Genomic DNA, 16,803 nt, shown 5'->3' on the forward strand with positions numbered 1-16,803 from the left:
TGAGTAACACTCAATTGTTCAAATACCATATGTGATGCTGCAACTGGGAAGTATCCTTCACCCCAGACTTTTCAGTTTGAGGCTTCAGATACTGCCAAACCCATTGGTGGACATCCTACATCCAGGCCCAAGCCCAGAGGCTTGGGATTCAAATACCCCCATGTCTTACAAGAAGAATAACTTAGGGCACCTCATCTAAATAAGACATATAGCAGTACCTATTGCATGCAGTCCCCCTTAGCTCTGACTCTTTTTATATCATGGCAAGCCATATTGAGTACATTTTGACTTCTTCACTCCCACAGGCAAACTGCACCTTTCTTTCCCATTTCCAATTATTCCTGTTTCTTCACCAGCCTTAAATGTCTAGCAAACATCACCAAATCAGGCCCCAAGCAGTTCACCAAGAATCTCTCTTTTGCCCACTGCTGTTCAGCCTATGATTAATGTGACCCCACCCTCCATGAGGTGGAGCCAGCCCAGGTTGCCCTGCATCTCATCTGCATATAACATTTTGGAGGATCCCAGGACTCCTGATCGGAACACCAGGTTCCAGTCATGAGTAGGGAGCTAATTAGCACATGGATCCTTTGTGGGAGGTATCTGGAGTATGCACATACTGAGCAGTGCTGAGCTGTGGGGTTGCCATGGCTTAAAATGTTTTTGACTCTGACGAGGCCTAGCCCAATGAACTATATGGTAAAGCATGAGCCTTTTGTATATATTACAGTGTGGACGCGACATCCATTGTGACTAGTAACCTGAAAATCCAACTGTATTGGGAGAGTAATTGGGTATCCAAGAACCGTTAGAGAGCCAAGCACTATTTACCTTAAATTCTACTTCACACTTACTGATTCCTACTGCAATACTAGATCCATTACAAGTCCAACAAAACTTTCCAGGGGTGGCATGCACTAGTCATATATAGTCAGCTCGGCTACGGCTTATATCTTGCCAGGTTTCATTTCTTTGGAAATCTGAATAATAAGGAGCTGACACTTGGGTCGCATTCAAGGGTACTGGTATCATGGGTATCCCTCCGGTGGAATGGATAGGGATGTGATTACATATCCAACAATGATAGACGTTTAAGTCTATCCTAATTTGGTTAACTAAAAACATAAACACATTCCCATGTGCCAGGTTTAAAAGTTCAGTACAAACAGCCAATAGAAGGGATTCTATGTTTGGTTATTAATGGGGTCTTTTCTTGGAGTCTTAATCTTTAATCCTTGGTTTCGTCAGGGGGAACAGTCTTTTTGCAGTGCGATGCGTCGATCCAAGTAGATAGTCCCCAACACTTTACTGCAGTGTAAGTGGTGAGAAGAACCTGGAACAGACCTATCCAGCGGGGTTCTAAAGCTGAATTTATTTGGTGGATTTTTACATGAACCCAATTTCCTGGCCGCAAGGAAAGGCAGGCTTCTTCAGGCTCTCTGGGTAAAGCTTCTTGGACCTGTGAACGAAAGGCCTTAAGGACTCTTTGGCTGGATGTCCTCCACCCTGCAGTCTGCCTGTAGAGCAAGAAGCCAGCTGGATGAATGGTTGTACAACACAGAACCAGTAGGGTTTTCAACTGCTTTATGTAAACTGTTTTAACTTCCACCAGTTCATCTGAACACTTGTACTCACCCTCTGTGTCATTAACTGGGATGTAACCTTCCACAGCCAAAAAGAACACAATTTACGTAAGGGGAAAAAAGTGCAAAAAACTGCTGGAGACTGGATACATTCCTTCTCACACATTATAGTAAAGTAGAGGTCAGAAAATAACCCCATATAGCTTACTGTCTTATATGCATTATTATATTATTATCTTCATTATAAAGATAACCACTACCTTGAATTCATATACTTAATGGAGTGAGGTGCCTTCTGATTTACTTTGTGGCCAGTGAAAAGGCTATTCATGGTTTCAGCACCCAGGTAGTTTCTGTACGTTGCATATTATCACTTCCACACACGACTTTTAGGATTTGAATTTTGGGTTTTCTCAACATGACAATAAGCAGCAGTAAGTAGATCTTGGTCTTAATATGGAAGCCTATTGTGCTGAACAGAATGGATGGTTTCATAGTACCAAGTACTGACTGAGAGTAGATTCAGGCTAGATATCAGGAGGCAGTACTTCACAGTCAGGACAGCTAGGATCTGGAACCAACTGCCAAGGGAAGTGGTGCTCTCTCCTACTCTGGGGGTCTTCAAAAGGAGGCTAGATAATCACCTAGCCAGGGTCGTTTGACCCCAGCATTTTTTCCTGCCCATGGCAAGAGGTCAGACTCGATGATCTGCTCAGGTCCCTTCCAACCCTACCAACCATGAAACTATGAAACTGTGAACACATTTCATTAGTACTTGACAATACTGTAATACAAGATCATCAGGTAAGTGGATATTAATCTGAGAAGGTGGAAAGGGGGGGGAAGATGGAAGTTGCCCTATGCAATTGCTCAGCCTGAGGGGGTGAAAGGGCCACAGTTCTGGCAGCAGAGTCGGTCAGAGTATTTCCATGCGTAACTTTATTCTGGGAAGACTGGTGAGCAACACATTTAATAATAGCAACAGCAACAGGTAATTGAAGGGCATCTAATAAGGTGGCTATATAAGAACCATTACGAATTGGTGTGCCATTTGAGGTAAGAAACCCACATTGTTTCCATTATTGCCCGTAGTCGTGGACCACACCAAATGCATAATGCAAATCTGTATATATATTAACATTTTTACCTTTGGCAAGGGTACAGGCACGAGTGAGGGCATCAAGTTCAGCAATTTGGGCCGAATAGATAAGAAGATAAAAAATTACTTTCGAGTACCTTGTGCTGGGAACATACAGCGTAACCTGCAACAAGAGAACCTTTAGAATTTCTTAGGCATGACCCATCAACCAACAGGACTAGGTCAGCATTTGGAATAGGAATATCTTTAAGATCAACCCGGGGTAAAGTCAAATGAGCGGTAACAGTAAGGCAGTCATGAGGCTAGCCATCAGAAGGTACACGTAACAAGGAAGCAGGATTAAGTACAGGGCACCGAACTAAAGTAATGTGTGCTGCAGAAAGTAGTAGAATTTCATATTTAGTTAAACAAGCATTTGAAAGGTGCTGGGTTTTGGTTTTTAAAAGAAGTGCAGCCACTGAGTGAGGTACGGCAACAGTTAAAGGTGAAGCTAGAACAATATTTGCAGAGGATTCCACAAGAATGGCGGCATAGGGTCCAGACTGATCAACAGGTAAGAGTGGTGAAAGTATCAAGTTACTATCCCTTAGGCAGTCCTAATATTGAGATGCAGAATTTTGGGGAAGAGGCGGGGAAAATTGCTGATGTTGTTGATTTGCAAAGTTTCCCATTAAAGGGGTAGAGATAGGCAGTCTGTTGGGACATTCTCCTTTCCAATGACCAGTTTGACCACAGTAAAAACAGAAAGAATGGTCAATGGAGGAAACATTTGTCTCCCAGCACCCGCATCCCCTTCCTCTGCTTCGTAAATTCCTTTTTCCATGTCCTTGTCCTCTAGGGTAATAAGTTTGAAGTTGCAAAGCCATTAACTTGGCTTCATTACTTTCTTTCTTTCTTTCCTGGCACACTAAACAATGGTTAGCAACCGGAACTAGATCATCTAGTGGTTTTGTTTGCTAGCCCACACAGATGATATGCAATTGGTCTCCTAATTTAGGCTGTAAGTCTTGGACAAATGCGGCTGTGATTGCTTCCCGGGTGTTTTGGGTAGCTTCATCTATTCTGGAGTGTCTTTCAAAGACTTGAGCTTGTCTAAATAGTTTGCTGGAGACTCTCCTTTATTCTGTTTACAATTATTAATTTTAGCCCAATCAGTTTTCTTAGGGCATATGATAGATATTGCTTCTAGTAATTGGTGTTGGGCGGTTGAGAGATCTGTCCCATGACCAGGGCCCATCTGCTTCATGTAGTAGGCGTTGTCAGACTTCAGAAGGAAGTATGGCACGCAAAAGCTGGTTCATATCAGACCATGTAGGGTTGTAACAGTTAATAGCAGTCTGGAGCTCTTCTTTAAACTTCTGGGGTTTTTCCCTGATGTTAAGAAACTCTTTAACTAGATTTCTTAAATCTCCTGGTGTCCAAGGGACATGTACCGTTACCAAGCCTTGTGCACCTGGGAATTGGCGCAATGGTGCTTGAATAACAGGGTCCTTTTTCTGGCATCTGTTATTTAAACTTACAGGGGAATGTGAACCTGCAGAAGCACCCTTCAGACTACAAGGTGGAGATTCTAATCCAGGTGGAAGGTGTTCGGGGTAAGGTGGTGGTTGGATCAAACAAGAAGTGCTTTCTAAAATAGTCTACAGACTCATTCTCGGTCTCATGAGTTAGTTGGGGATATAATGGGGTAGAAGGTGCTGAGGCAAGATCAGCCTGGCCAGGGCTGTGTCTATTTTTCAATTACTTGATTTCTGCTTTTAATTTTTCTTGGGAGTCTTTAAGACTCCTTAGCCAGGATTCTTGTTGCCTCTTATTACCTTTTTCATACCAATCAAAATAGACATCCCACTGTATTTGTGGTATCTTGCTACCTCTAGAGTTTTTCAGAGGTGAATTAGTTTATCAAGATCAAAGGTTCCTTCTAAAGGAAATTGTTTTGGAGACTTATCCCTGGTACCAATTCCATTTACCTTAAAAACCTACACTTGTTTTGACCATAATGTGTGCACATATAACCTGCTGGGGTTTTTTGGTGGGGTTGGGATGTCCTTTGATCCAGATCCCCCCATTCCTCAATTTACACCGAACACTCACACAGGAAAGAGGGTAAGGGATCCGATGTGCTGGTTACCGTGGATGGGAAAAGGAAAAACCTGTCCACAGTGTCACGAGGTTCCAGTTGGGCCCCCTTGCTTTCAAGTCTGGCTTTATAGACAGCCTTGGGCCGACTAGACCCAACCTTAGTCCCAGACCTGGTCAGCAGCTCATATTCCTCAGTTCACACAAATTCCTCAATTCACACAAGGGAATTTCAAACCGGTTTCATACACCCTTTAGAGTGTCTGACAAGTTCGTGTTTCAAAAGTTCAACTGGCGTAAGATCAAACTGGTTTCCCAACCCTCATGGGCAGTCCTCCACCAATAACCCCTTCAGAGATTTCAAAAGGTCTCTCTTACCTTGATTTGGTGCCTGGGGTTTTGGAGGGGAACGGTCCGCAAGCCTGTCAGTACTCTCAGCTGAGCGTTGCCATCTGAGTCACAGCACCAAGAATTGTGGAAGAAACATGCTTCACTTTGTGTTTGGTTTCGAAGTTGTCAAAAACTCTTTATCTAACAGCGGCTGCTGGGGAGGACACCAAGCCTCTCCTCCGCAGAGAGTTGAAGCAAGCTTTTATAAGTATCCATAACAAATCACATGATGCAAGATATGACAAGTGGAAAATCACTGGTTTGAACAAAAAAGTTCCAGGAGGGCATAAACTGGCCTGACCTTTTGACCCTTTGACCTACATTGTGGAAATCTTACAGTCCACCTTAAGATAACATGGAGGTCTGGGGTTTTCTTCTCAACATGGAGGCCTGGGGTTCTTCTTCCTCCACACTATAAAGGAAAGGTTACCAAAGTTCTGCTGAGATCAGTGAGGCAACTGTGTTTTGACCAGCTGAAGTGTAAAACAAGTCTTTCTCAGGCAAAAATAACGACACAGAGAACACAAATAGAATATGACGTGCAGCTGAATCTTGCTGGGTTTTTCAGTTTTCATAGCTGTGGTATGAACACATATATGCATGCCCCTGTCCGCTTTGGAGGGGTTAAGATGTGTCATGTGATAATTCAGACTCTTCACAGACATTATATTAAGCTTTCTGCATTCCCTTTTTTCATTTGGGTCTTCTACTTACTGAGAAAGTACACACTTATATACATTCATGTTGTAAGACTGAGTTACAGCTATGTTCAAAGCAAGAAGGTTTGATTTGTTAAAGCCTGCAAAGACTAAAATGCTAGTGATGAATAAATAGCATTTTCTCTTAAGTGCTGGAATGCCCCCCTTTGTTTCTCCCATGGCTGATAAAGTTATATATTCATAGATGCATAGAATGTAAGGGGCAGCAAGGTGACCATCCAGTCTCCTCTTGAAGATTTCCAGGGTGGGTGATTGTACCACCTCTGGAGGGAGTTTATCCCACAGTCTGGACTCCCTAACTGTGAAGAAGTTCTTCCTGATGTTAAGCATGAAATGGTCTTCCAGGAGTTTATGGTCATTACTCCTGCTTTTCCCCTAGGGTACCCTGGTGAACAGTTGTTTGCTGAGCCCTTGATGTATTCCCCTGATGTAATGGAAAGCTGCTACCAAGTCCCCTCTCAGCCTTCCATTTTTTAGGCTGAAGAGGCCCAAGTCCTTCAGCCTTTCCTCATATGGCTTGCCTTACAAGTCTTGGATCATACAGGTGGCTCTTCTCTGGATTCTCTCAAGCTTTTCCATGCCCTTGTTGAAGTGTGGTGCCCAGAACTGGATGCAGTACTCCAGCTGCGGTCTCACCAGTGCTGAGTAAAGTGAAAGAATCACCTCCTTGGTTTTGCTTGAGATGCATCAGTTGATGTATGCCAGAGTATTGTTTGTGATGCTGGCTACAGCATCGTACTGATGACTCATGTTCATACTATGATCTATTATTAACCCTAGGTCCCTTTCAGTCATCATGCTAGTCAAATTGGTGTCACCAAGCTCAAAAGTATGTTGGGGATTGTTCATCCCTAGATGGAGCACTTCACACTTCCCAATGTTGAACTTCATATGGTTCCAATCCGCCCAACTTGCCAGCCTGTCTAGGTCCTCCTGTATCTGTAGCCTATCTTCAAGTGTGACCACAATCCCCCATAACTTGGTGTCATCCACAAACTTGGCCAGTGAGCTCTTCACCCCAACATCCAAATCACTGATAAAGATGTTGAAAGCACTGGACGAAGTACGGATTCCTGAGGAACACCACTGGTCACTTCTTGCCAGGGCGACACAGATCCATTCATTAGAAATCTCTGGGTCCTACCCCACAACCAGCTTCCTACCCACCTAACAGTCGAATAGTTAAGCCCTCAATCCTCCAATTTTCCCGTGAGAACATCATGGGATACCAGATCAAAGGCCTTTTGGAAGTCTAGGTATAGAATGTTGACCTACTCTCTCTTATCCAGGTGGTGAGTTACGTGGTCATAGAAGGAGATGAGATTGGTAAGACAAGACCTGCCCACAATGAAGTAATGCTGGCTGATGTTCAGGAACCTACCTTCTGTAAGTATATCACACATAGATTCCTTGATGAATTTTTCCAGGATTTTCGCTAGGGTAGAAGTTAGGCTAATTGGCCTGTACTTGCCCAGGTCCTCTCTTCTCCCATTCTTAAAGATGGGCACAACATTGGCCTTCTTCCAGTCTTCAGGGACCTCCTCCAAGCACCACGAGTTTTGGAAGAGTTTCACCAGAGGTCCTGCAATGACTTTGACCAGCTCTTTCAGCACTCTCAGATGAAGCTCATTTGGTCCTGCTGACTTATAAATTTCTAACTTTTCTAACTGATCATGCACCAGCTCAACATCAACAGTAGGAAGGCGGTCATTCCCACTATGCCCATTCTGAACCTTATCTAGCATGATTTTCCCCTTAGTCTGATGAAATACTGAAGCAAAGTAGTCATTCAAGAGTTCAATTTTCTCCTGAGTGTTGGTAACCAGCTGTCCTGAGTTGTTAAGCAATGGCCCCACGCTTCCATTTGTTTTTCTCCTGTTCCCTACATACCTAAAGAAGGACTTCTTACTGTCCTTGATTTCTATTGCTAGTTTAAATTCAGTTGCTGCCTTTGCCTTTCTGATCTTCTCCCTACAAGTGCAGGCCATTGTTTTATAGTCCTCCTTGGGGACTGCCCCAAGCTTCCATTGTTTGTATTAAGTTGATAAGCAAAGCATTTGAACTCACTCCATGAGAAGTTTTAATATCAATCAAAACATTTACCAGGGAATTGGCAGTGCTGACTGCACACTGGATATTGAAGTGAGGCTTAAAGATGCTGGACTGGATCATGAAGTTAGTGAAAAGAAAGTACTTTCTCTCTCCACTCACCTTTTCATGAAGACTGAAGGAAATGGGACACAAACTGAATGGTCTTTCTAGCCAGTTCCCTTCCAAATAACACCTAAAGACACATACCAGTAACTCATTTCAGACAGGACCACCATTCCCATCCTTCCCACTTCCTGGAACATAAAGTTAATGGGAGAGATATCACAGCAAAGGTAGATCATCAGAAATGTATTTCCCTTACTCTTTTAATGCAACCAGATCCAAATGACTTGGCTCAAAAGTCAGATGAAGCAGTTAACCCATTCTTGTGTGGCACTTTCATCTCTGGATAGTTTGAGCCCCATCTGGTTTTTTTCCTCTATATATCTAGGAAAAATCATATTAAAGCACAGGTTATGCACAAGGGTTGATTTAGCATAGAAACAGTTTCTGAATCAGGGTTTCAGAGTTCTACTTATAGTAATTAAGGACACAGTTCATCAGTCTATCACTATTCAGCAGAGCACTTACATTAATTTAACATGCCTGATTCAATTGGTGAATAAATGAGAATGACACTACTGGAATTTCCTAAGGGTGAGAGAAGCAGCATTAACTGTCTTGTTTGAGTCGTAGTAAGTAAAATAAAGATTTAAACAATATTATTATTGTTACTAAGTTTCGGTTGATATGCATATGACCTCATTTTTTCTATGCTTACATAAAATGCCACTAACTGATACAGGAGAAGTCTCATTAATTGATTTAACTGTAATTGTGAAACACTGATTTAAAGGTAAGCAGGCACTTAAACGTTTTACTAGATATTCCGTAATATTTTAAGAGCATCATCAGAGACTCTTTCCTTTGGACTCTAAGACAGACTGACTCACTTCTAAGTATTTTTATTTGTAATGAGGACCAAGAGTCATAAGTAGATAAAATTAGGATTTATTCAGAAAGAATATGCATCCTCATTAACCTCTGTTCAGAGACAGGTATAGATACTGGGGCTTATTACAATAGCAATGCACTGTATAGTAGGGGTGTGCCCTATTCTGTTCAGATTTGGATTTGGCCCAACTCAAAGACAGTGATTAGATTTGTTGATTCAGATCACTGTCCCCGATTCAATTTGGCTGAATCCGAAACTGCAGATTCGATACTGATTCAGAGAATCAGCAATTCGGACATAAACACAGCTTTAAAAGTTTTTTCTACCTACCTTGAGGTAGCAGATGTAGCTCATAATTGCTGTGATGCTGGGGTGCATAGAGAATCCCACAGGAGTGCAGGGGTGGGGGGTGCATAGAGAATCCCACAGGAGTGCCCCATGCTCAGTGGCAAACCTGGAAGTGGACCTGTATCTGAGTTAAGAGTGACAAATGAAGGATGACAGAGAATGACAAAGGCAAAAAGTAACTATGAGGTCTTTCATTTAAATGATCATATTTTCTTATGTGTTTGAAACAAACCCAGCTATCAGGCTGTAAAGACTGAAATGTTGCTCTTGTGCTGTTAACCCCATTAGTTGTTTACATCTTACTTCCTACCTGACTCCCAAGTTAGGTATAGAAATTATTTTTCTCATATAAAAATGTTGTGTTACCTGTTTGGAATTCCTATTTAGACAGCTGAACAGCATCCACAACACTTCTTAGCAAGCAAAAATTATTTTAGGCAGCAATCAACACATCTGATAACCTAAAATAATTTTTATTATTAAAAATAATAATAAATAAATAATTTTTATTTCTTTTAGGCAGCAATCAACACATCTGATAACCTACGTCCAGCATTAGTCTTGTTACAATACCAGTGCAAAGTACAGTGCTCACATACACGATTTCCTGAACACTGGAGATGTAACCGTATTAAATTGGGAGAATGGTGACTGACAGCATTAAAGAAATATAGAAGACAGAGTAGGAAAAAATGATGCTCTGTAAGTTTTGGAGAAAAATTAAGCAATAGCTACTTCATGAATAAGAGAACACTCCGAAGTTTAGTTGATGTAACCTGTGAGAATTGGACCCTGTTGAGTGGCTTGCTATAATTGATCACTATCGTGTGTAAAAAATTTAAAATCTGGTCCACAGTTGTCTGTCTTTTCCTAATACACTGATGTAACATCCATTAATGATACCTGGTAAATGTAAAAGACATAAGAACCTGTAACTATTTGTAAGTGAAGGGAAGAATACCTTATGCAAGGAAAAGCTTAGAGTAAGGACAGAGGAATGTATACCCTACCCCAGAATCAGGCAGGGACAGTCATATAGCTATCTCCAGGGTAGCTTACATAATAAATGGTTAGTACTGCACCTCACAACTAGCAACAAGGGAACAAGTTATAGCCTATTACCCTTCAGCAAATGGCTGCCCCCAGGTAAAAGTGGACAGACAATGCCTAAACCAGTATAAATTGAAAAATCAGAATTTTACTGTTGATTCCTTCAGGGGTAATTTTGCAATGGATTGGAAAAAGCTACCCCATTATAGGGGTTTGATTGTACTACTTTTTTTAGCCAGGTGTAATTGCTGTGGTGTCCGTCTAAGCCCCTAGTACAAACTTCTGCTGTTGTCCATTGGATTCAATGATGATAAAATTATTGGATAAAATTATAGTCATGTTGCTAAAAAAATGAAAGCTTTAAGACGTTAGTAAATATATTCACTCTTTTTTTAAATGTTCTTTTTTTAATGTTCTTCCTGGAAAAAAATGCAGGGAAGCACTCTTGATGTTATCTGCATAGTCCAACATTTCATCTATATTACAACAGTTTACCCATAAATCATTGGTATGCCAACTAGTTTCAATTGTTTTGAACTGTAACATGTTATTCTACATATTAAATTATTTTTAAAGTGGTTAAATGTTGTAATTTAACCATGGGTATGATGCATCTCTGCTTCTTGAAAATCTTTCACATAAGAAATATAGGGCATAAAACTAGAGGGGACATTTTGGATCAGAGCCCAGTCCTCTGCTATTTCAGACACCCACCTCTTATAATCACAGCATTAAACTGCTCAGCATTCAACCTAAAACTAGTTAGGGTTTTTTTTCTCCCCACTATTCCTATATGAAGGCTGCTACAGAACCCCACTGCTCTGATGGTTAGAAACCTTCTTTTAACTTCCAGTTTTAATGTATCTCTGGTCAGTTTGTATTAATTTGTTTTATCATCAACATTATCCTTCAGCTAAAATAGTTTTCCCTGTGCATGGTACTTAACCCTGATATAGATAGCAATAATATATATCCCCTCCAAGCCTTTGTTTTGCTATGCTAAACAGGTCACACTCTTTTATTCTTCTCTTGGGAGATTCTTCTCTTGTTTTGTGTTCCCATGGTTATTCTAGTAACCCTACTCTGTACAGTTTCCAGGTTGGATACATCTTTCTTGAACAAAGATAACTAGAATTGTACCAAGTATTTAACATTGTGGCTTAGATCACTTTTTCCCTTTCCCTCCTTAGACATAAGTACAACACTTAGGAATTCTTCAGTCATTCATTTTTATTTACAAGGCTGAAGAATTATTTATTATTAGTTTTAATTTCCTTTGCAAACTTAGTTTGACTTTTGGTGATTCTCATTTTATTCCTACCTTTTCTGCCCTCTAACTGCAACTTTCTTTGTGCATCTTTTGCTATCCCTTCTAGGCTCCCTGTGTTTAGAGCTTATATCCTTTTTGATTAAGTTATTCATCCTAGCAGGTCTGAGCCCATACTGTACAATTTTTTTCTTCTCTTGGGGTGCAAATTCTTTGTGCCTTCCAATAAAAGAAAATAGAATGCGCCTTCCATATTCAAGTCTCTGAGATCTTCAGTCCACATGTCTTCACTAATTGCTTCCCTTCATAGTTTCATTGTTCCTAGGGTCAGAAGGGACCTGAGCAGATCATCTAGTCCGACCCCCTGCCACGGCAGGAAAGAGTACTGGGGTCAAACGACCCCAGCAAGGTGTTCATCTAACCTCCTCTTAAAGACCCCCAGGATAGGAGCCTGCACCACTTCGCTTGGAAGTTGGTTCCAGACCCTAGCCGCCCTGACCATGAAGTAGCGCCTCCTGATATCTAACCTAAACCTACCCTCTGCCAGCTTGTGACCGTTATTCCTGGTCACTCTTGGCGGTGCTCGGGGGAACAGCGACTCCCCCAATGCCTGCTGATCCCCCCTGACTAGTTTATAACAGGCCACAGGATCCCCTCTCAGCCTTCTCTTTTGGAGGCTGAACAGGTTCAGGTCCCGTAGCCTCTCCTCAAAGGGCCTGCCCTGTTGTTCCCTGATCATACGAGTGGCTCTCCTCTGGACCCTCTCCATGCTTTGACATCTCTCTTGAAGTGTGGCGCCCAGAACTGGACGCAGTACTCCAACTGCGCCCTGACCAGTGTCATATATAGGGGGAGGATCACCTCCTTGGACCTGCTCGAGATGCATCTGTGGATGCATGTTAGGTGCGGTTGCCCTTCCTAACTGCCTCCCCACACTGCCTACCCATATTCATTTTGGAGTCAATGATGACCCCAAGATCCTTTTCCGCCTCTGTGCTGACAAGAGGGGAGTTCCCCAACCTGTAGGTATGGTGCCGGTTGTTCCTCCCGAGGTGCATCACCTTGCACTTGTCTGTGTTGAAACCCATCCTATTCTCATCCGCCCACCCTTGTAACTTGTCTAGGTCTGATTGTAGCCTGTTGCATCCTTCCAGTGTGCCCACGTCCCCCCACATCTTTGTGTCATCAGCAAATTTGAACAGGGGGCTTTTTACCCCCTCATCCAAATCACTGATGAAGATGTTCAACAGTGCGGGCCAGAGGACTGAGCCCTGCGGAGCCCCACTGCCCGCGTCCTTCCAGGTTGAGAAGGACCCATCCACTACCACCCTCTGGGTGCGGCCCTCCAGCCAGTTGGCGACCCATTTCACTGTGTGGGTGTCTACACCACAGCCCCCCAGTTTCTTAATGAGAACGGGGTGAGAGACAGTGTCAAAAGCCTTCCGGAAGTCCAGGAAGACTATATCCACTGCTACCCCTGCATCTAATGATGTGGTGATCTGATCGTAAAAGGCCACCAGGTTGGTCTGACAGGACCTGCCACTGGTGAACCCGTGTTGGTTGCCCCTAAGCATGCAGTCCCCAGCTGGCCCCTCCTGGATGTGTGCCAGCATAATTTTCTCAAACAGCTTGCCTAGGATCGAGGTAAGACTAACTGGCCTATAGTTTCCCGGGTCCTCCTTTCTGCCTTTTTTGAAGATGGGAACCACACTGGCCCTCTTCCAGTCCTCTGGTACCTCACCAGAGCACCGCGAGTGCTCGTAAAGCCGTGCCAGGGGACTTGCAATGACCTCGGCCAGTTCCTTTAGAACTCTAGGGTGGAGATCATCTGGACCGGCTGACTTGAATACGTCCAACCCCTCCAGAAGCTCCCTAACTAAATCCTCACTAACCCGTGGCCCAGGTGTGCCTCCCCCGGGGCCCGAGGGGGGCCCAGCAGGGAGGTGGCTGTTCTGGTCCCAACTTAGGAAGACAGAGGCAAAGAAATCATTAAAAATGTTAGCTTTGCCATCTGGTGTGAGAACCAAGTTTCCCATGGCGTCCTGCAAGGGCCCCACATTACCCAGGACCTTCTTTTTACCCCCTATGTATTTAAAAAAGGACTTCTTATTGTCCTTAATCTGGGAAGCTAGTCCCAGTTCCATCTCTGCCTTGGCCTTCCTAACTACCCCCCTACATCCCCAAGCAACTACAGAATAGTCCTCCCTGGTGATGACTCCTTCTTTCCATTGGGTGTAAGCCTCCTTTTTAGCAAGGAGACATTCCCGGATGCTTTTGGTAAGCCATGGAGGCTTGTATGCTCTCCTGCTCTCTTTGATCCTCGTTGGGATTACCTTCCTTTGGGCTTGGAGGATCGTCTCCTTAAGGAGCGACCACTCTCCTTGGACACCTGGCTCCCCTCCCCCCCGGGACCTCAGCGCTTCTCCAACTATCCTCCTTAGCTCATTGAAGTTTGCCCTCCTAAAATCTAGGGCCGCTGCCTTACTGCATGCCTTTGCCACCTTGTGCTGGATGGTGAATTCCAGCAGGTGATGATCGCTGTTGCCCAGGTGGTCGAGCACCCACAGCCCCCTCACCAGGTCATCACCCATGGCCAGCACTAGGTCCAACAAGGTGTCTCCCCTGGTGGGGCTGTGCACCTCCTGGGTTAGATGGAGGTCCTGCGCTCTGGCCAAGAACCTACGTGAGCGTTCAGACCTGGCTGACTGTTCTTCCCAGCAGATGTCTAGGAAGTTCAGGTCCCCCATGATGACCACATCCTTAGCCTTCACTACCTCTGTGAGCTGACCCAAGAATTCCTGGTCAAGCTCTTCTCCCTGGTTGGAAGGTCTATAGTAGACTCCCACCGTTAAGTCTCTTTCCCCTCAACTGCCTTGTACTCTAACCCAAAGCACTTTAGTCCTCGTTAAGTATCCACTGAGTGTGTCTACATGAGATGCTTTACTGTGCAGTAGACTAAGCTACATGTACACATCATTTATTGCACAGTAAATTAGTCTACTGCACAGTTAGCTACTACTTGTAAATCACAAAAAAGGTTTGTCTTTGCTACTGCACATTGGTTACTGCACCTTTATCTAGTTCCTCGTATTAGAGGTACTAAACTTAACGCACAGTAGCAAAGGCATATTAGTGAACATGTAGATGTCCCCACAGGGAGCATGTATAGACATGCTCCCAGGAAAGGCTTACTATGCAGCAAGACTTTATAGAATTAATAGCACGTGTAGATGTGCCTAGTAACAATGATTGTAGAGAAAAGATGCAGATGCAATGCTTGTAAAAGTTACCAGCCTGACAATACCAGACAGAACTCTTCTGTATATCTGAGAAGCAGGTACATCCTGGGTAGCAGTAACAACAGCTTCTCCCAGGTTTTCTGCCAATATTTGTAGGTCATGGTCTCTGAATGTTTAGTTCTGGGTCCTTCTGGGCTTGTCTACATGAGACACTACTGTGCAGTAGCAATGAGCTACCATGTAGCAGCTTGTTGCCACCATTCAGTAGTGTTGCCAGGCACTAACTGTTTGGCAACAATACTGCACAGTAGCTCATTGCTACTGTATAGTAGCATCAGAAAAAAAGTGTGGTGACAGAACTGTGCAGTAACACCAGTAACAACTGCACAGTCTACCACTCATGTAGACATGGCCTCGGAGTCTAAAACACATTGCTAATTAAGCTTGTAATTCCGTGAGGTATGGACTCCTACTTACTAGGTGTGTCTACACCTGCACTTTAATGAGCAGTAGCTATTTTCCTGCGCATTAAAGCAGCATGTAAAACAATGGGTTTTACACTAATGCACTATAAAATAGGCTACTGAACATTAAGTGTCACCTAAAAAGTATGTGGGGGTGCTACTGTGCATTAGAGCAACCTAATGTGCATCAATTTAGTACCTCACATTGGAGGTACTAAATTTAATGTGCATTAGGAAAAGTAAATTAATGCACATGTAGGTGTGCCCAATAGGACCTGGACTGAGACTGTTAACTTAAAAAAGGTATGTGAATAATCTAATGATTCAAAACCAATTAGAGTGTCCACATTTAATTCCCAGTTCCCTGAGACATCCATTTCCCCCATGCATTTAGATTTTGAAGCATAGACATTTCACGAAATCATCATAATTGACAGGATTTTCATCTCTAGGTTCTGACAATAGTCTTGTGCTTCAGAGACTAAAAAGAGATTCAAGTCATAGTTCAGTTTCTAATCTCCCTATAGATCACTCAATCACTAGGGCTACTTACAGACGTTTTAAAAAAAAGAAGAAGGTGTTTTACCTGAAACTCAGTGCACTCCCCCATCAAGCCCAGTGCATGCCCAGAAGAAGCACTGCATTAGTTGGACCTGGTTCACCCAACGTCTGTATAGATCAAGTGTTTTAGAGGAGCTTTTTGGTGTTATTATCTAATAGCTGATTGAATCAGCTTTTAGATAAAAGCACCAAAAAAACCTGCTGAAGTGCCTGAACTATACAGATGTTGCAGAGCCAGGTTGGACTAATGTGCTGCTTCTTCCATTAAAGTGTTTTGGGTTTTTTTTTAACATCTGTATGCAGCCTATATGTGCTTTAGTTCTCCATTGTAAACTGAAGATAATTCAACTTTCTTTCCCTGCCTTTTGTCTCTTTTCCATTGCTCTTTCTTTGTCTGTCCATGGTAGGAACTGTGCGTTCATACAACGTGGTTTACAACAAGGCTGGCCAGTTTGCGGCATGGATGCCACAAATGACACAGGGAGTCTCTGTGTGTGGCTTATGGCAAACTGGGGAGGGAACAGGCAGCACAATGGCAGACAGGGCAGGGAGCAGAAAGCCCATCATCAGCTCAGGTGGGGAGCACAGGGCAGGAAGCAGAAAGCAGACCAGCAGCTCAAGTAGGGGAAAGGAACTAGAGAGGCACTCAGAGATGTGTAGAGCTAATTTGTGGCATGCCTGCCAAAGAGGTTGGCTCCCACTGGTTTACAGTAAGATCTCCACTGTCACTAGGGGCATTCAGAGAATGCTACAATGCCAAAAAATAATAATTATAAGTGCAACTTCTTGTTTGCACACCACCAGGATGTATTCTAAGCAAAGATAAGGGAAAACCAGAAACTCAGAACTGAATCCTGGATTGGATCCAGAACTTAATTAATTATTGCATTTTTAAATGTTTTGTATATGTATAGACAGATAGACATTTAGGATTGGAAAATAAATATAAATGCTCAAT

At 43.1% G+C, this 16,803-nt stretch overlaps 1 long non-coding RNA gene across 4 annotated transcripts in view; it reads right to left on the reverse strand.

Moving 5' to 3' along the window:
• The window catches only part of LOC149871467 (uncharacterized), a 32,990-nt gene that overhangs the window by 10,635 nt on the left and 5,552 nt on the right, over positions 1–16,803 (reverse strand). For all 4 annotated transcript variants that reach the window (XR_016440243.1, XR_016440245.1, XR_016440244.1 and 1 more), the window contains 2 exons: positions 9,247–9,388; positions 8,284–8,408 (listed from right to left, as the gene is read on the reverse strand). This is a non-coding gene — a long non-coding RNA (uncharacterized LOC149871467). The remainder of the gene's footprint in view (positions 1–8,283; positions 8,409–9,246; positions 9,389–16,803) is intronic.

This window comes from Crocodylus siamensis, chromosome 2 (genome assembly GCF_052110815.1).
Source record: "Crocodylus siamensis isolate JL-2025a chromosome 2, ASM5211081v1, whole genome shotgun sequence".
Classification (NCBI taxonomy): domain Eukaryota; kingdom Metazoa; phylum Chordata; order Crocodylia; family Crocodylidae; genus Crocodylus; species Crocodylus siamensis.